General features: G+C 47.3%; 1 protein-coding gene across 3 annotated transcripts in view; it reads left to right on the plus strand.

Annotated features, from left to right (window-relative positions):
- Positions 1-20500, plus strand: part of HEBP2 (heme binding protein 2) — a 96873-nt gene that overhangs the window by 66783 nt on the left and 9590 nt on the right. The gene's annotated exons all lie outside the window — the stretch shown is intronic.

A 20500-nucleotide genomic window follows, 5' to 3' on the forward strand; every position in this document is an offset into this window, starting at 1 on the left:
CCTTTCCCATTGCCGCCCTGCTTTGCCATTGCCCCGTGAAGAGAACGTGCATTCAGCTTTCTGGGCCTAGTGCTAGAGGGTCTCTAGATCAGCAGTGCACTGCACTCTGCAGCTGTCGTTGAGTGGCGCATGGTCATGTTGAGTAGCTCCTGCCATTTTATAACTACTTTATTATAGTAACAGCTGGGTGCAATAAGAAGGTTTCTGGGCAATGTCATCCAACTATCCCAGGTTCTGGATAATGAAAGCTTTGATGAAGCCAGCTTATTCCCCCGCTGCACTTCTAGGTTACAGCACGCTCCATCCAAATTGCACTGACCTTCGGGGTGCAGGTTTCTTTTTCGAGCTGTGCTGCGCAGACTCGGCCTTCGCTCTTATAGCTCTACTGATTCCCCTCTCCCATCTCCGATTTTGTGGGTGTTGCCCCTTCCCCTTGGCATAGCAACTCCTTACCTCCTTCCTATGTGTGTTTAAGCTCCCTTTTTGGGCTCATCTTCACCCATGGGCCTGGTTCCCATCTCCAGCTCCCCTTGCCCGATCTCTGCCTCCATGTCTGGTCTTCCTTTCTTTCCTGGAACTCTCTGCCCGTGTCCGATATCCCTCACTCCAGCTGAATCTCAGATCTCTCCCAAATGAGCGTAACCCCACTGCTTCACAACTTGCTACTTATTCCAACCTTTGTTCCCGAATAGCCACTGATGGCCTTTCCTCTCTCCTGGAGTTGCCTCGAGGTTGTAATCCCCCACTCTCCTCCAACCTATAGCCGCTTGCCCCACTATTGTCACTCGTCAGTGGTTCCTTGAAGATCCTGTTATTTATCTTCCAGATCCCCTCCTCCTTTTCTTTACTTCAAATCCCACCAACCCCTGTCCTCCCCATTTGTATTTTGGACTATCAGCGAAACCATTGCATAGGATTACAGGGAGGAAGGACACACAGCTTGTAGGTTTGGTCTGGTTGTTACCCACACAAGTATGTATTTATTTATTTATTGTTTGCTTGTTAGGCGCTTATACAATAAGAAAATACTGTTTCAAAGCGCCCACAGGCTGCCCGTGTCCATGATAATCCCTATGGCCATTCCCACCCGGTTCCTCTCCCTCCCCATCTTAAACACATCCGTGTGGGATATGTTTGAGCTCACTATCAAGCAGTACCATCAAGCTTTGCCCTGCCTGTGTTATTTCTAAGCAGTCTGATACTGAGAGTTCATTGCAGCAGTAATGGTGTAATAAAGAGCTCTCAATCAACCGTGCCTTCATTCACTTGATTTATATCTGTGTTAGAAGAGAGCATCGACAAAGTCAACAGGTTTGGCTTATGCATAGGAATTAGATGGGCATTTGCAGGTAGAGCATTGAAGAACTTGGGTCTGTCACCCTCCATGTGGTGGAGAGTGAACTACGCCAGGAGAGCCTGAAGAGGGAACGGAGAGGAGAGGGAATTCACACGTGGAGCTGAGGAAAAGGAGTCTTATGTATGTTGGAAAAAAGAAAGAAATCGAGATTTGAAGCTTAGTACTTGTTCCTGACTTGAGATAGATTCAGTGGCGAGGGATCTGAACACACCATGCAGCGAGAGAACATCAAAGAGGCAGGAAACCAGCCTGCATGATAACAAGTCATGGCCTTACAGGTAACACTGCCACTATCTTTCTTGCCAGCACCTGCGACTTCCAAAGTAACGTAGTACAAGCTTCCAGAACTAAGTCTAGCACTAGAAATGCAAGACGCTTCCGGAAGCCACAGGGGGCAGCATTGCTCATAAATGCGAGGGAATGTAAGGGCAGGGAGGGTCAACCAGACACTAAAAGAGGAGACAAATGATAATAGTTCTCAATGAGAGGCAGTATGAGGAAGCAATGAAGCTTCAAAGGGATTCGATGTACAGATGTGTTGCGCCTTTACAAGAGAAGGTTAGCCAGAGTGAGTCAATCTTCTGCCAGGAGAGAATCTGCAGAGCCGTTCCATGGTGGAGATGCTCTGGGCTTCACGCCGCGAGATCTAGTGGTAACAGGGTGGTAATTCAGTGGCGTGTCCGGGGAGTGGCCTGGGGTGGCACGTGCTACCCCTGAAATCTGATTGGCCACCCCATTACCCTAAAGTATGATCATTATGTGTGTGCGCTCGTGCTTCATGCCACCCCTGCATAAGTCAGTGCCCCACTTGGGCCGTCCCAGTCAAGAGTCTGGACACACCACTGGGTGGTATCAGGCGGAAACACAGGACAACAGAACACCAAAGTACAAACCATACACTGGAGGAAATAGCAGCAGCTTTACCCAAGAAGAAAGGACCAGAGGAAAGGTAGCTCTCAAAGTAGGTGAAGTGCAAAGAAAGTCACGAAGGGGAGCTAGAGTCAGGTGAGAAGGTAATCCATGCATGGGTTGCTACCGTTGCGCGGCCATTTGCACACGGTACCTGGATCAAGCAGCGGCCAGAGCGACAGCAGAACAGAAGGTACTGCGTGTAAACAACACTGAGCGAAACCATACAGTGTCCTTAGGGCGGATGGCATACGATTCAGAAGATGGGGACCCAGGAGCGCGTTCACTGTTCTGCCTGAGGCCTACTGCCAGCCTGATGACCACAGTGCTCGCCGTCGCTTTTACCAGGTACTTATCAACAATTGGGGGCTCCGAACACCCGATGGACCGCTCCCCAGCTTTTCAAAGGGATCAAACGGCTGGGACATTCACAAACATTCCTGCAAGCCAGTCCAAAGGGGCAGCATAGGCCATGAATCAGAATTGAATGTAAAGCAGTGGCTTAATTGCCCTAGACCTCTGGTACACACTGCCCAATCTTTCTCAAAATGTAGCAGCTTCTTGGTTTGTCATTCTGCTTTGGCTGGACACGCACGATGAAGGTTGGTGGGGCTGCTTAGATGTCACAGACCAGCCCCAAAAGTAGTTCCCATTTGCTTTTTTTCTTGATGCCAGTACATGCATGGGGGGGGGGGGGGGAGGGGTCCCAACAACAAGTCACCCCACGTGGTAGCGCATGCTTCTGATGATGTGTTGGAAGCCAGTTCCACTCTTTTTTTTAGACTGGCCTATAAAACAACCACCTTACATACAAATAGATCAGTACACTTCTTTCTGGAAACTCTACATGAATACAGCAGTGAGCTCTCGCATCATTGACTTCATGGCAGATGTAGTGGTGTGTGTGCATGGCTTCACTGTTAGTGCCATGAAAAGGTTGATTATGATATGATATGATATGATGGGGTATTTATAACGTGCTTAATACCCAAAGGTTCCTAAGCGCAAACCCGGGAATCGAACCTGTGTTGCTGCATGTCGTCTTGCTTCCAAGGCGAGCACGTTGCCGCTGAGCTATCCTTCCTCCTGATGGAGGGCCGCCCCTACACCAATATGGTATGGAGGCTGTTTAGCAACATAAAACTAAATATAAGCTCAGCTGACCGGCCAATAACTATAGCTGAATATGAAATGACCATGTAAGAAAATAAGATGTATTAGGGTTGTGCATGGTGCGTCTCTAAACTGGTGGGGAATGTGCCAGAGGCAGCAGTTGCACTGCCATCTACTGGCCACCGGACTTCTGCTCTGTGTATTTACATCCATTTCCAATTGCGTAGAAGAAGGGTTTCCTTGTGATGGCCCTGGGTTTTAGGCTGACTGCTCACTAAGTCCAGAAGGTCCAACCCCTCCTTTCTTGTAGAGATGGAATCCACTTTACCCTGAGGAGTGAAGGGCAAGCAGAATGGAAATTACGGAACACATGTACGGAACTCCCTCTTTCTGGAACGACGAAATAACTGGTGCATTTCACTGCACTTGGCCGATGGCGCACAGTGGAGATCCCGGAAGAGTGTCATCTTTGTGCTTCTGACTATTGGGTTGGTTGTTTCCTGGCTTACCCCATGATGTCTGCATGCATTTTGTAGTAGTCAAGCCCGGTGAGTGTGTCTGCGCAAAAGCTCCTTTTCCACAGGAAGGAGGCAGATACCTGGTGCTTTTTGTCCAGTGTGATCATCGGGTGATCACGGTCATGTCTCAACTCACAAAGGAGACCCCGAAAACAAGAGTCAAGGTCGTAATTAACTATTTCCCACATCATCCCCCTACACGAATGTTATTTTATTGCATTCTCTTCTTCCGATCTTCCATATTTGAGATCTTCATTCTTTGCTGCTCTTTAAGGTCCTGCAGTTTGCTAAGCAGGATCGCGTGCTCAGAACTATTGCTATTTTTAAGTCTGCTGCTTACAACTCCAGGGCCATAACATTGTTATTCAGCCCTTGTGTCGGATCTGCCTTGAAGCTCGTCATATCTTTTTTCAATTCCTCTAAAAGCATCTGCAGGTCAAATCTAATGACTGGGCCCAAGTCCGAATAGACCCTGGCTCTATGGTCAGCTCATCTGTTACCAGGGCGGGCTCCTGGGTCTGCCAGGATTTGCAGTGCTCCTTACCCTTTTTGACTTAACCATTAACAATTGGATGCCCAGCGATGTTGTACTGAGCACATTGCAGCTTCTGATGTGTCAGACATTTCTCCATATTCAGGCTCTGGGGCCAAGGGTTTAGGTCAGGCCAGGTCCACTCTGAGAAGTCTCAACTGTGTTCAGGTAATGTGACCTTGTCCATGTTTTAGGTTACGCTATGAGGCTGACAAAACCATTTGGGGGGGGGGCAGTTGCCACTTGTGGGCTACTTAGGGCAGGGCCCGCAGGAGAATACAGATGGTCCCCAGGCAATCTCTAATCAGCACTGTTGGTCTGACAACATTTAGCCCCCATTTGAATTTTATCTAAGTGTGTTGAGCTACCTGGCACCCATGGCTCCCATGAATGGCACAGTTTACAAGAATCGTTATGCCCAAAAGCACCAAGGGCTGGGTTGTTACATTGCCTGTTTAATTTTAGCAATTAGCGGCTTATGCATCCATGAATGTACTTGTTACAGTGGGAGCCACCAGTGAGATCACGACCGCAGGATTCTGCTGTATGAAATCATCCAGTATTGTACAATGGATCAATACGAGCCAAATGGCACATAACTACCTTAATGTGGGAAACGGGGACCCGGGAGGAGTGTCCAGAATTTACACTGCACCAGAAGCAGATAACTCAAAGTGTTGTCCTTCACAATGCTGTTGTCATCACGAGATGGCAGATTCTCTTCAAAACAGTGCGCCCTACAACAAAGCTGTGCTGCCAATCACCAAACAAATATGCAGCTGAGGGCTTGAATGTGAACTTTGTTAGCCAATCCCTGCCGGGAGCAGGTCTCAAACCACCACTGGCTGATATTTGTTGGTCACAGCCCCAGTGGCCCGGTCCACAGGGATAAAACGGTGCCCAAAACCTTAGTAGCGGGTTGAGGGCATGGGCCTTAGAGACAGTGTTCGCTAGCAGAGGTGAGGACAGTGAGTGAGCAGGAGTGTGGAATGAGATGGCGAGAGCAACCAGTGTGGGGGAGAGCACAGATCATTCAGTAGGTGGGATAGAGAAAGTAAAATGGACGACTGACCCATGGAGAGTGGGAGCAATGGCAGGAGAAACACCCTGTGTGCGGTCAGAGCTAAAGGAAAGCGATTGACACAGTTTGGGAGTGAAGTAGGGGGAACAACATATAGAAGACCCCTTGAGAGGGGGAGGGAAAAGACAAGAGGGAGAAGACCTAGGGAATAAAAGAGAGAAAGCAAGGAGAATTGCAAGAGGTGGAGAGGCCCATAGAAGGATGCAGAAAGGGACCAATAAAGGAGAAGGCAGAAAAACCTAACCATAAATAAAGAAATAGGACTGGAAGAAGATGGGAAAAACCAGAGGGCTGAAAAGTCTGTCTCTGAGTGCAGCAGAACAGATGTTCGGAGAGGAGGTGAAGAGGGCCTCATCATTGCGAGGCATCAAGGAATGTGAGAAGGGGGGGCAGCGGTTCATCGTAGGGAGTACCTGCTCAACCAGTGCTGGTAACAGTGGGGGCAGACGCCTTCCAGCTTACCAGGGTGCACGTCTAATGGTACCAGAGATCTGGAGCAGCATGACCCAAGTGTGGAAAGACCTGAAGCAAGGACAGACCACACGTGTCTGGCAGGTGGGGAGAACCAGCCAAGGACTGCAGCAGAAAGATGCCAGACAACCAATAAGGAAGTGCAGGGGACCCTTAAAACGCCATGGACTGTGAGTGACTTGACTACAAGAAGGCGGAATCCCAGGGATGGCTTGCAGTCTTCTAGCAAGCTGGAATTTCTCCTTTTCTGTTTTTTGTTGTTGAAATTTCTCATTCTCTTAGTCTGCCCTAAGCCCAGGGGGCTATTACATCTTGAACCCAATTTATTTTCTTACTCCTTCTACGAAGACAGTCACCACCTCTTTCACCCAGATTGTAACATGAGAGCACTGAAAGCAGTCCAGTGCCATCCCATTTTAGGCACTGAGTTGCCATTAGTCTCAAGTGCACCTTGCACCACATTGCATGTAGGAAGTGTGAGGGGAGGCTCTTAAAAAATTACTCCAAACATTGCTTCTGCCTGCACTGGAAACTCCCTGCACTGCAGCTTTTAATTGATTGATATGCTGCGTGTTGTACCTTTGCGTAATCTGTTGCACTGATATTGTACCTGGGCTGAACACCAACATTCTTGTTGCTTCCCTGTGGATGGTTTTGATATGGCCTTGTCTTAACAATGGCCCCTATTGTCCTTGGTTAACAGTCTGGGTATATCCACACCACTGGTGCCCCTCAAGCCGCACCACCAGATGTCAGCTGCTTCTAAAGTCGCTGCCCCTGGATAACCAGGACCTTGGGACAGAGGCACCCCAACACAACTCTGCAGCAGACATCACAATCACAGATGAGGCGGGGGGATGTAATTTGAAGAAGAGGTGCTCCTTTCAAAGGTCAGAGCTCACCTACCATACCTGTCCACCGTACGCCTGTGAGCCCTCCCCTCTGGTATCTAGAGAACCACTCCATTCTCCAACCCCTGCCCACTCCTCAGCCCTGGTTGCCACCCAGCACCACCTCTTCAAGCAAGAGAGGTGCCTCAATGTCTTCACCCTTAAAGGCATGGTCTAGTAAAAAATTGTATTGTCCCTACGGGTCGGCCATGTTTTTTTAAGCCTAAGTGCCTCGATTTTTGAAAACTTTTCTATGGACCTTACCCGAGTTTTCATCCATTAAACGCACGCGAAAACAGGCACCAGGGAGCCGCCATTTTGTGATAATCCTATCACTTGCCGCATCGCCCTGGCTGATCTGCTTTTGCGGCACTAAATCAATTCCCCCGCCCCTGAGCCTGACATTATCAAAACATTCATATTCCCCGCCTCTCTCATTGACGTTACTGTGCTGCATAGGCAAACGCGCCCAGTCGTCTTCTACGCGACTTCACACAGAACCCGGAAACCAACACAGACCATCTCACAACACAGCGCGCCACAATTCGGAATATGAAACTGTACTTTAAAATCAAACAGCAACACGGTACATTTGGTAAAGTACATTTATTTAACATTAAATGTTTAGAGAATATTCAGCAATTGCCATATGAACTCCGAAAGCCATTTATTTTCTTTTATCTGTATCCGCAATGGTACACAGGGTGTTGCTTTTCGTTAAAAGAAGCACTTTGGAAGCACGGTGAACCGCAAGGCGGTTCCATCAACTAGGCACTAGTCCATCGTAAAGGTTGATATGTTGCTTCTAGCCACTAGTACAGCGTAAGGCCATGTGGGCCCTTGGCGATCGTCCCATAAAATTGTCAGTGTGCTCCAGTTGTTCACACGAAGCTGCAGGTGTCTCACGAAGAAACCGTCTGCTGGTGTCTCAAACCGATGGCAGTAGCAGAAGGGGAGCAAATACCTGTTATGAAAACAAAAAAATGATAATTAGTCTCGCCAGCCGATCTTCATCAATATTACTCATTTTATTTATTACAGCCGATCAGAAACTATTTGCTTGCAAGGATAGTTCAATGGAGTATGTTCGGCTCTAACATCAATGCGAAAAGTAACTAAATAAATCGAGGCCAACGCACAATGATAAACGACAGTTAGTCTACATGCGTGAGGAATGATATGATATGGCATTTGTAACGCGCCTATACTCAAGTGTTTCAAGGCGCGACGAGGCAGGTGGGGAACAAGGGCAGACAGACAACGATCCTACTAGGCCAGGTGTCTTTCTGATCGCGCATGGGAAAGGGGGGGAGGGGGTAAACGTGAAGTACATGGTTAGTTGAATACAAATTAAATAATAGGGCCAGCTGGTGGCAAGTGCAAGGTAAATGCCGGGAGAAGGGGCTGAAGGATACAGAGACAGTCCCGTAGTGCAGGTAGGCAGTGCAGGGAAAAGTGGCTGGGCCAATGACCGAGATTGATGAGACCAGTGGACCTGCATGCTCATGTGCCCACTACGAACACGTTTTCCTTGCTTTTCCTAGCTCTTCATTCATTCATTTATTCATGCATCCATTCATTAAATGTTCATTCCGGTATAAAAGCGTGTAAAGATTTACTTACATTATATTTGAAATTTCCATTGTGTCTCTTCGTAATGCAGTCTGTAAAATGGACCATGCTCTTGACAACGATTTTTCGTATACTGAACTAAAATGAAACTCAGTCTAGTTTCTGAATTTTCTGCCTTATCGTCTCTTACTTTATTGCGCACCCCCTTCAAATGTAGTTCTTTCGGCATGGTCCCTGTCTCAAGGTCAAAAAACAATAGACCCTTATACTTCCAGTGCGACTTGTAGGCCTCATCTGGGCGTGAGCTGAAAATCAAAGCCGCTGTCCTTCGCATTCTTTATTTGCAACATCACGTAGTATAGGCATCTGTGAGAACTTGAAGTTTAGAATCCCTCTATGTAGTGCGCCTCAATGTGCAAATGCGAACTGGCTTCTCTCCCAAATGCCACGGCCCGCTTGGCGCGTTCTAAGTCCCCCAATTTTGTCCCCGTTGTCTGCGAGTTTTGCAGCCCAAATTGAGACATTTAATTTTTGGTGGAAGGTAAGGGAAAGCATAAAGTACCACAGGAGTTGAGTTAAAAGTGAGATTTATTGTTTGTTTTAATATTTGCAATACGCAAGCCTCCCCTCCGTTAACAGTGCGCAACAGTGCGCAGCATTTACATTTACATGAGATGAGACATGAGAAAAATATATACATACACATATGAGGTGAATAGAGAGAATTCAAAGATGACACCCAGCGTGTTCGCCACCAATGATGGTGAAGGTAGGGGTTAGGGTTACAGGTACACTGTACAATAACATTTATTTACAAAAAGACAATCGTATTGCAATTATTTAAACCGGGATTTGTACTTCACAACCAGCTGTGCTTCGGGTGGGCATGGCACAGTCGCAATGTTCGGTGGCAATGGATCACTGCTCTGCACAGAAACGTCCAAAATTCCATATCTGTGCTTCTCTAACACAGCAACAATAAGGCCTTTCACAAAGTCGAACTGCATTTCATCATAGACTGGTTTGATCACCCATTGCTTACTTCGTTTTGAAAACACCTTAGTGTAGCGAGGCATCCTTACTTTACCCCTAGTCCTAGATTGTTCTCGTCCGACATTGCTGTTATGGGCCAAGACCGCTAGTAGAGTGCGATGTTTCATGCCCCGAAAGCTAAAATGCAAGCGCTTTGGCCTGTACTTTAGGCACATATTGTGGAACACCTCCAAATCTCCTGTGTGACAGAATTCTGTCAGTCCTCTCAAATCTCTTGATAGAGTTTTGTCGAAAACAATCTTCTCAATGGCTTTGTGTGTCGTTGAAGATGGAATCAACACTTCTTCTTCCGTGCCTCCTCTGGGGACAAAGGGCCATGTTCACATTGGTGGAAATGTTGATTTGCTGTCCAGCGGTGAACGTTGGTACAGTGGTGCATCAGTGACCGCCATTTTTCAAGTAGTATTTCCACTGACCCTTCACAAGTTTTTGAGCTCCACCAAAGATCGTTGGTGATAGAATGGGACCACTGCAAAATACTTTCAAAACCTTTTTTTTTTCCTGCAGCCGAGATTTTCTTACTGATTGATTTAGCAAGATGCCATACGTCAAATTGATGATTAATATGTGGGAACTGCTCTCTCATTGTCTTGGCAATTGAAACGTGTCTGTCCGTGGCTATGAGGTCGATGTGCATTCCCCTTGATTGTAGATATTCCACTGATTTTATAAATCCTAGTTTCTCCATGGCCACTGACGATGTACATTGCGTTACCTGCACGACCACCGAACTCACAATTTTCTTACTATCCATGTCCTGAAAGTGGTAGGTGCAGTACTTGGCAGAAAATCCAGGACTGTCGCACTGTCCATCGCCGGCTAGCCTGAATCGTTTGCCTTCGAATGTACTTGCTAGAGACAATTGTTCAATTTTCCAAGCATCACTAATGGCCGAAAACAGATAATCACGTTGGTATATGTAGTACAGCGCTTTAGAAATGAAATGGAGTCCCACAAACTGAAAGAAAGCCTCTAACTTTCTAAAACTGGAGCCACTAAAAAGTGATGCAGCTGCACACAGTAGATTGCCTGCTGGCAGTTTCCCCAGCACTGGTTGTGCAGACCATGAGAAACTATGATTTAATCTACAGGCGGCATTTATTTTGACGTTACTGCCTTTTATTTGACGAGTCACATTAATCAATGGCTTCCCACATATTTTCCCTCTAATGGAATGCACACATTTCAGCATACTTATAATTTCCATCAAACAACTGTCGAATACAATGTATTTGCTCTCTTTCATTAGACTGTCATCCTGCGTCAACGTTGTTTCGGCCTGTGACGTTGTGGAGATTTCAACACATTGGAAAGTAATATCGCTGATATCAAGTTCTGATGCGTCTATGGATGCTGCGGCTGGTTCATTCTCTGTCATTTCGACATCTATTACTTCAACATTGATGGGAGAACACAACAATGTTGACAGGTTTTTGGGTGGCAAATTTTTGGCGGGTGTAGATTGTGTGAATTGATCTGCAACTACTTCAGAGCTATCTTCAATAACATCTTCTTGTGGTGGTGCCGTCGCACAGTAGCAATGGTCCAATGCAACTTTGCTGTAGTCTCCAAACACAGTTAATTCATGTTCTGGCCATTGGACATGAGCATCTCGAGCCTGAACACGCCTCGCCTCAATTAATAGTTCCTCCATAGTGTACATGGTCTGGCAAGCAACATCTCTCATTCGCTTCACTGTCTGTGTATGTATAGTTCTGACACCCACGGGTAACTGGAGGAGAGATTGGAAAAGGGATGTTCAGTTTAAACACAAGATAAAGTGTAGTCCAATTGACTGGAAAAAAACATAAAATAGTCCCCAGCACAAACATTTTTTAAAAATTATGAACTGTTTGTAACTAACCTTTTTTTGTTTTTTTTTCTTTGCAACTTTTTTGACTCGACCTTCAACATCTGCACGCTGTAGCTCCAATTCGTTTCCGCATGTCCTCCCTTCCTCTTGCGCTGCAACGACTATATTTTCTGTATGCGCATAGACAGCACGGAATGAGGCTCCATCGTCTCCCTGAAACATAGTACTTTCATTACTATGTATCAAAATATTGTTAGCATAAAACACACGTGAGGACGAACACACAGGTACATCTCAATAGCCAAACACGATTTAAACATTGTGTGCAACAATCAAACGACATGTATTCGACCAGTGATGATCTATTTCGATGGAGCTGTCAGTATCCATACCTCTGGCTCTGCATGGACTGCCATGAATGGTTGTATTGGAGAGGAGGCATCCGCATCTCCCTGAAACACAGTACTTGCATTAGTATGGTTTTCAATATTGGAAACATAACACACACTTGGGGTCGAACGCACAGGTACACAAAGAGATAACCACAAATGATGCATTGTCTAAAAGAATCAAGGAAAATCTAAATATGATCACATTTCATCGACTTATTTCTCCGATTTATTTACATCTGCATCATCTAAATTGGATGTTGCGATTGTAGTGGAAGCTTCGTCGTCTCCCTGAAACACAGCACTTGCGTTAATAGGGAAGAAAGTATAGCAAATGGAATCACGTTATATGATCACGCATGATGGAGCTGTCAGTATCCATACCTCGTGCTGCTGAAGAATATCTATGGATGTTGCAAATGTAGTGCGCACTTCCGAAAGCTGTTACGCCGATTCGTATACACATGGTCCCGCTTCCACTTCCCCTGGAATTACTTGAATGTCAGGCTCTGCATCAAGTGCAGGGGTTGACGCTCCATCAACTGCCTGAAACATAGTACTTGCATTAGTGAGGATTACAATAGTGAAAACATAACACACACCTGGGGTCGACAGCACAGGTGCATATCAACGGCTAACCAGGAATGAAACATTGTGTGGAACAATCAAACGACAAGAATTCCAGCTCTGATGATGACGCTCGATGGAGCTGTCAGTATCCATACCTCCTGCTGGTGAAGAACATCTAGAAATGTTGTAGATGTGGCGGACGCTTCAGCATCTCCCTGAAAGACAGTACTTGGATTAGTATGGATAACACTAATTATAACTGAAAACAAACACCAGTGGGCGATAACTAAGGTGTATATCAATTGGAAAGCACTAACCAAACATTCGGTAAAATAATTACACGATAGAATCAAACCATTACTTGACATGCATAAAACAAGTATGTAGCGGATTAGCCTAGTAAGATTACCTGATACGTGCTAGAAGTGGTTCATAACTGCGACCACGTCAAGGATGTAGAATGTTCTTGCTTCCGATTCAAGGGATAGTCAAGAAGTTGTAAAGGTAAATTAATGATTGATAATGAAATGCCAATATTAAAAATAGCCATGTAAGGCGACAGAATACTTGAAAAATGCTCAATACAGCACAGTTCCCTGTTCCCATATATATATACATTGCGTTTGTGGGTTATGAAATCGAAAAAGAATATATTGATAAATGTCATTATTCAAAAAACTATACACTCATATCAATATTGAAATTATTACAAGGGATAGAACACCTACAATATCAATTAATCCATTCGGCTACCTACACACTACCGCAAGGCCTAAAGCTAAATCCGGACACTTGACTCACTGGTGGCGGAATGTGGACGAATAGAGTGGGAATAGCGTTTGAGCAATTTCCATGTCGTTCGCCGTTTATTCTTCTTTGTTACCCAAGATGTTGTGTACATGTCCAAGGAAAAGTGCCGGCTGCAGATGCGGTATCGATCACCCCTCTTGTCCTGTAAGACTTGTTGGACTCTACTTTCCAGTACATCCAGTGGATATCCGCAATGTCTGACCCATTCTTTTATTCGATCAACAGTTTTCGGGAATACATGCATTGTAGTGCCTTCAGATTTCGCGTGGGTCTTCGAAGGGCAACCGCTAATCGAACAGGCAGGTATTGTTGATAAATCTGAAAAGTAAATATCGGCATTATTATACAATCTTCAAGAATAAAGATTTGATACAAAAGTAAATGAATCATACAATGATCAATGCAAGGTTTGTTTTGGTCGCAGGAACTATACCAGTTCATTATGTGCGGCTTAGTATTTGCATAAGTTGCACAAATGTATAAATGATGTGACTAAAATCTGAACATGTGACTCGTCCCTTGGATGTTCTGTCTTGCACGAGAAGGAAACATGCTTACATTATAGACTGGACCCCCGAAGGATGCGATTCGATGACAATAGACACAGATGAAAATAAATAGATCTATTGATAGCATAGCAATGGAAACTCAAGTCAATAGCAATGAGACCAATGAACATAGCACTATTGTGTACTGTACTCGCAAATAGATAGAAATTCAAAAATCTGCGAAATATGACTAGGATACATGGCCTTACCTTGACCAACAAACAGTTGGATTCAGCAAGCAGAGCAGTATGTTGCAGGAGAATAGGTGGGTGGCCACAGGTAGCACACTGATTGGTTTGCTCTAAGCGGTCACAGAAGTTCACGGATAGCACGACGACGAGCAGATTAGCGTAGATCTCAGTGGTTGCCAGGTAGCACGTTCAGGAGTTGACTTGCAAAGCACAAAGATGTTCTCATGAGACATATCAAGTGGTTTATAAAGTATTAGAAACAGGGGTGTGTTTGTGAATGAATGACGTATGTATGTCGTGGTTTTAGGGGGGCGGCCTGCTTCAAGGGGAGGCCTGGCTGGAGACACGGGGTCTGAGAAGGCCATGTGAGCAATGGGCCCTTGGCATGGGATACCTTTTGAAGTGTACATGCAGTTTGGCACCTTGGCCTTTCACGCCCCTGACGGCGCTCATCCCTGGGTGCGAACCGCCTTTGATAGAGGGGGTGGGATGGATGAGCCTGGGGCGTGCAGATAAGGCACAGGAAGACTGCTGAATGGAGACACACTTATGTGGATTGCAGGGGGGCGGCCTGCTTCAAGGGGAGGCCTGGCTGGAGACACGGGGTCTGAGGAGGCCATGTGAGCAATGGCCCCTTGGCATGGGATACCTTTTGAAGTGTACATGCAGTTTGGCACCGTGGCCTTTCGCGCCCCTGACAGCGCTCATCCCCGGGTGCGAACCGCCTTTGATAGAGGGGGTGGGATGGATGGGCCTGGGGCGTGCAGATAAGGCACAGGAAGACTGCTGAATGGAGACACACTTATGTGGATTGCAGGGGGGCGGCCTGCTTCAAGGGGAGGCCTGGCTGGAGACACGGGGTCTGAGGAGGCCATGTGAGCAATGGCCCCTTGGCATGGGATACCTTTTGAAGTGTACATGCAGTTTGGCACCTTGGTCTTTCGCGCCGCTGACAGCGCTCATCCCCGGGTGCGAACCGCCTTTGATAGAGGGGGTGGGATGGATGGGCCTGGGGCGTGCAGATAAGGCACAGGAAGACTGCTGAATGGAGACACACTTATGTGGATTGCAGGGGGGCGGCCTGCTTCAAGGGGAGGCCTGGCTGGAGACACGGTGTCTGAGGAGGCCATGTGACCGATGGCCCCTTGGCGTGGGATACCTTTTGAAGTGTACATGCAGTTTGGCACCTTAGCCTTTCGCGCCCCTGACAGCGCTCATCCCTGGGTGCGAACCGCCTTTGATAGAGGGGGTGGGATGGATGGGCCTGGGGCGTGCAGATAAGGCACAGGAAGACTGCTGAATAGAGACACACTTATGTGGATTGCAGGGGTGCGGCCTGCTTCAAGGGGAGGCCTGGCTGGAGACACGGGGTCTGAGGAGGCCATGTGAACAATGGCCCCTTGGCATGGGATACCTTTTGAAGTGTACATGCAGTTTGGCACCTTGGCCTTTCGCGCCCCTGACAGCCCCCTATGCCAGCGCTCATCCACTAGCGCAAACCGCCTTTTGATAGTATATCATTGCTTATCAATAACAAATGCCACATACCGGAGATTCTTGTGAGCACAGACCCACACTTCAACCGGTGTATGATAGTGGTTAACACCCTTAACCTAAGGCCTGTATAATCCAATGGTAATTGTTAGTATAGATATATGTGTGACTTTTATAGAGACATAACCTACTAAAAGACTTTGAACAAGTGTTATTTAGTGCATGCGTTATCGAGAATGTTATGTTAGCTTAGATAGATAGATAGTGACCACCCTGCTTCACAGCGACCAGACCTTCACCCATTCGGAGCACAGATGTGTGACGTCCATCCTTGAATGGAGACACACTTGATTCATTTAAAATAATCGAAACAACCGTTGTTAAAATATATGTGGTGTTTTATTTTGTATCTTATTTTCATGACACAAAAATACAAGACTTTAAAGATTATACAGGTCAGGTTGCAGCACAGCGAGAGAAAATCCCCTGTACTGACCGCTGTCACTCGGGAACGTTTCTCTTATGGCACGAACGGCACAGGCGGGCATCACTCTTCGAACGCGGTGTCCAAGCCTCCCGTGGAGCCACCATGTAAAGGAACGATAGGCCACCAGCCTGTACCACCTGTGAAAAGGAATGAAACAAACAGTTTTTAAATGACCAAGATAAGTTTAATAAACGTTTGTTGTCAATGACAATTCTTGTAACTAATGGCATTCTGCACGGACAAATGATATTTAGACAATGCACACTATTGAACGACTTACATGCGTTACAATGATATGTAGATGTAATTTTGGATATAGTAGAAAAATATGAAATAGGAGTGGCATGACAAGCAGAGTATACTTACTCGTTACGAGGACGAACAGTTGCGCGAAGTTCGTGCATAAGCACCATCATTATTCTCAACACGGCCCGTGTGAGGCAGGCTGCCCTGAAGTCTGGCAGCTCGGTGATGCATTGTGGTCGTGGCTCGCCTTCCTAAATGTAGGCCAGGCATCCCGAGTTTCCTCAGCAGCAGCAGTTCTCCTCCTCGGTTGGCATTAGCTCGCACCGATTGCATGTGCACCAGGTGGAGACGCCGTCCATGCGACTAGGCCCAGGCTCTTCATCTGTTGATTCGTCCTGCCAACTGCCGTCCGAATCCCCATCGTTTTCGCGTGCTTCCCTTTCCAGTAGTTCCTCCTCGGTATACTCGGGCTCGTACATGTAGGGCATTATTGTAGCCATTGTGTGGTAAACAAAGTAAAATAATTTACCGAGATGGTACAGGTGTTCACACGGGCTACAAGCGGCGAAGGTAGCTGACCAGAGCACAGAAACGAGCCACAAAATACTCTAAGTAACACAGAGAGAGGAATGGAATCAAAAATCTGCTGCTGTGTGTTGTGAAACGGTCTGTTTATACTTATTGAGGAAAGAGGCGTCCTGCCATTTCCATGGCGACACGTCATTAGCTGAAGCGCAGCGAATGTTGACACAAGACGTGCTTTGGCGTTGGGAAATGGGCGTTACGAGTCTGCTGATGACAGGCTCAGGGGCGGGGGAATTGATTTAGTGCTGCAGAAGCAGGTCAGCCAGGGCGATGCGGCAAGTGATAGGATTATCACAAAATGGTGGCTCCATGGTGCCTGTTTTCGCATGCGTTTAATGGACGAAAACTTGGGTAAGGTTCATAGGAAAGTTTTCTAAAATCGAGCCACTTAAGCTTAAAAAAACATGGCCGACCCGTAGGGACAATAACATTTTTTACTAGACCATGCCTTTAAGGCCTGCAGCAGCAAATGAGCACGCATCAGAGTTGGAACCTACATGGAACTAGTGTGGTGCCCAAACTCTCGCACAGAAGTAATACATGGGGGACAAAAAGCACACTAGGTCCAACCACCCGATCCCATGCTGCAAGGCATCTCACCAGCATAGCATTGGCACCGGCACCATCTTGCAAACTCGGTTTGAGCAGTGGCTATGATGTCCATTCAAAGCAATGCGGCAGCTGGAAGAGTGGAGCTCTGTGTCTCTGGACATTGCATGTAGAGCCCAGACTATTTCTCTCCACTGTATTTATAGTTCCCGCTCTTGGTGGGAGACCGCGTATTGAACATAGGCTCCAGGGCAATGGTGGGTACCTATAGGAAGCACCTCTAAACAGCTTCCAGCACAGCCTCATTCAACCCCCCGCCCCCACTCTCCCAACTCACTTTTACCCCTAAAATAAATGTACTCAGGATCCCTTCCTCTGCTAATAACATTACCTCCCTATTAGCCCCCTCTTGCTCTCCAGCTTCAAAAATAAATTGCACTCATGTGCCCTCTCTAGGTGTGCCTCACTCGGAACTCCTCCTTACCATATAGCATCACCTACCTTTCTCTAAACAGACCATTGTCACGCTTTAGCAAAAAACATTTCTTTGTCTCTTTCAATCTTGAAAAACTATGCAAATCTTTTTGATTTCCTTATTGGCCAAACTCCTTGAAAGAACTGCAACAAGTTAACTTCAGTCCTAATTTGAAGTCAAAAGCCCCCTTGATGTCAATGTGGACTTGTTTAGCCCCCTTCAAGGAAATTAGTGAATTACCACCTTACTGTTGGACGACATGTGAATAAAATTGGGGCTAGCAGAACTTTCCTACAGCAGCCATCAGTAGAATTTGACATGGTTAACCCCCACATCCTTCTTTTAAAGAATCTGCTGTCAGATGAATCAAACATAATGTGTGAAGCTTGCACAGTTAGCTTGGAGGTTAGCTATTTGTTGATGACTTGTCCCGATGATAAATCAACCAATGGTTCACGTACAGGATAATGGTGGGAATCTTTGTTTGTGGTTTGTGAGTACACACTGCACACGTTTCAAGCATAATAGACTTTACCTCAGGACTGCAGCATTGAAATAAACAGGCCTACAACAAGCCATCCCGTCTCACTAGAAAAGCCCTCATCTATTGACAGTCCCGAAGAAAAGTCTTTCAGGATTGAAATACTTGCAGACTGTGCTCACTTTCTCACCATTACTCTGTGTGTGAACCATTGATTGGTGTATCATCAGTGCAATTCATCAGCAAGTGGTGGGTGGGTCACCCCCAAACTGTGCAGACTTAAAATTCTGTTTGACATTTTCACATGTAAAGAGAATGGTTCTTTTCAAACCTTGCTGCATGCATAACCCAATAATGATTGCCAAAAGGGCAGAGACCTCTCTTTAATTTAGTCAACAAATACAATACATTCAAGGCACTGTGCTGGGCATGCCAAATCTTCAACTACCTTCCATCACCTTCAAATTCCAACACTATTCCACTTATAGGAACCCCTTCTCTTCCTTGAAGCTTGTTCTCTCTGTCTTCACCTCAACATCTGCTAAACCAGAGGGTGTGCACTTGCAGACATCTCCTCCCGGAAATGCATGTCTTTCTGAATGAAATCCATCATTGACCACCTCGCCATCTATGAACTTTGAAGACTTGGCTACTCCTGCAGTAATTATCATTCTCCAGCATGGGGTCTGGCATGGATTCACATGCTCATGAATATTCCCCGTCGTCAGGCTGGGAATCCTCGGTAAAGAAAAAAATCATTTTCAGTTTCGTTTCTGAACTGTCTTTCTTAGTAGTAACCAATCACTGATCTCTGCGTCATACTGCCCCCAGCCAATGACTGCCCTCTCCCTAAGCCCCTCCCCTGGCAGTCATCCTCAGATTTTTACCACACGTTCAAGTGTTGGGAGTCCTCGTGCTATAGCTCTCGAGCTTTTACTGTGTTTTGAGATTTTTCAAAGAGTTTAATCTCGTTTTTTCGGTCAATCGAGCCTCAAGCTCCACCGTTTCTACTTCCGATCAACGGGGACCCGTTTCGGAATTTTCTACACCCCTCAAGGGCGGAGCTTTCGTCGAGTTACGCTTCTTGGAGGATTCCAGAAGACCTTGAGGCCTACCCCGTGGACATGGCCCAGGACAAAGGAAGCTCGACGCCCGGATCCAAGCTGTTCAGGAACTGCCCTGGATGCGGATTGCAGAATGTGTTCAAGGAGGAAGAGCATTCTAGATGCCTCTACTGCCTTCACGAAGACAAAACGCACGTGGAGAAGGACTGTGCGTTTTGCAAGAACATGTTGGAGCGGACCATGAGGCATCGGCGGATCCGCCTAACCAACGGGCTGGCGGTAGGTGAGAAGAAGAAGAGGTCCGAGTGGTCTTCTAAGTCCTTTGAGGGCGCTCTGGCGACGGGGGCCCAACAGAAGGCTAAGCACTGCAAGTCTGCGGGCACCGGGAGCGCCGAACGGTCGGGCTCCTCGGCTGCCAGGCAGGGCGCACTTTCACTGACGCCATCAACCACGAGCCAACGCTCTGGCTCGCGGAAGAGAAAGTCGGAGAACCCGGGTAAGCTTCTGGAGAAGCCCGGTCGATCCCGACAGAAGCAGCCGAGGGGGAGCGAGGAGGGGACCCTCCCCCCAAGGTGAAGGCCTCAAGCGTGCCAAAGGCATGAAGGCCCTGATTCACCCGGCTAAGGCCTCTATCGAGGGAGTCGTGGCGGCCCTGGCGAAGCCTGTGGAGGCGACCTCGGGGCCCAGAGTTTCCCTGCTGCCGCAGAGGGAATCTTCTTTTCAACCCATCGATAAGACCCCCGTAAGAACCCCGGTAGAAAAAGAGGGGGGGGGGGGGCGGTGGCCATCCCGGACACAGATTCAGCCTCTGAAGAGGAACTGGCTGTAGTCGTGAAGATCCTCAACAAGGAGTTTGAGGAGGTCCGGTCCCACGGGAGGGATCACGACGAGGCGCACGAAGAGAGCGACAGTGGTGCCGACGAGGTTCCCGTGGAGGCGGAGGATTCATCTCCCCAACCGTCGCACCCGTCGCAGCCGGTACCCGAGCCTCAGGACAACTCGGGAGCCATCTTGATGGCGATCCAGGCCTTATGTACGGAGATAAGGACGAGGTTGCCCTTATCCCTAACGGACGATCCAGCGGAACCTGGCCCGTCGGGAGCCCTCCAAACAAGCGGAGGAGAGTTCATCCACCCCCGCCCTTCCAGCCTTCGCGGCCCTCGCAGACTTCATCTCCTTCCCCTGATCCTAGGGATGACACGGGAACAGAGACGGCCACGACGGGGACAGATGACGGTGGTGACGACGGGATGGGCCTTCCATCACGACCTCCCTGGGCCTCTCCGCCCGACGAAATTGGCT

This window comes from Ambystoma mexicanum, chromosome 4q (assembly GCF_040938575.1).
Source record: "Ambystoma mexicanum isolate Mex_15411 chromosome 4q, UKY_AmexF1_1, whole genome shotgun sequence".
Lineage (NCBI taxonomy): Eukaryota > Metazoa > Chordata > Amphibia > Caudata > Ambystomatidae > Ambystoma > Ambystoma mexicanum.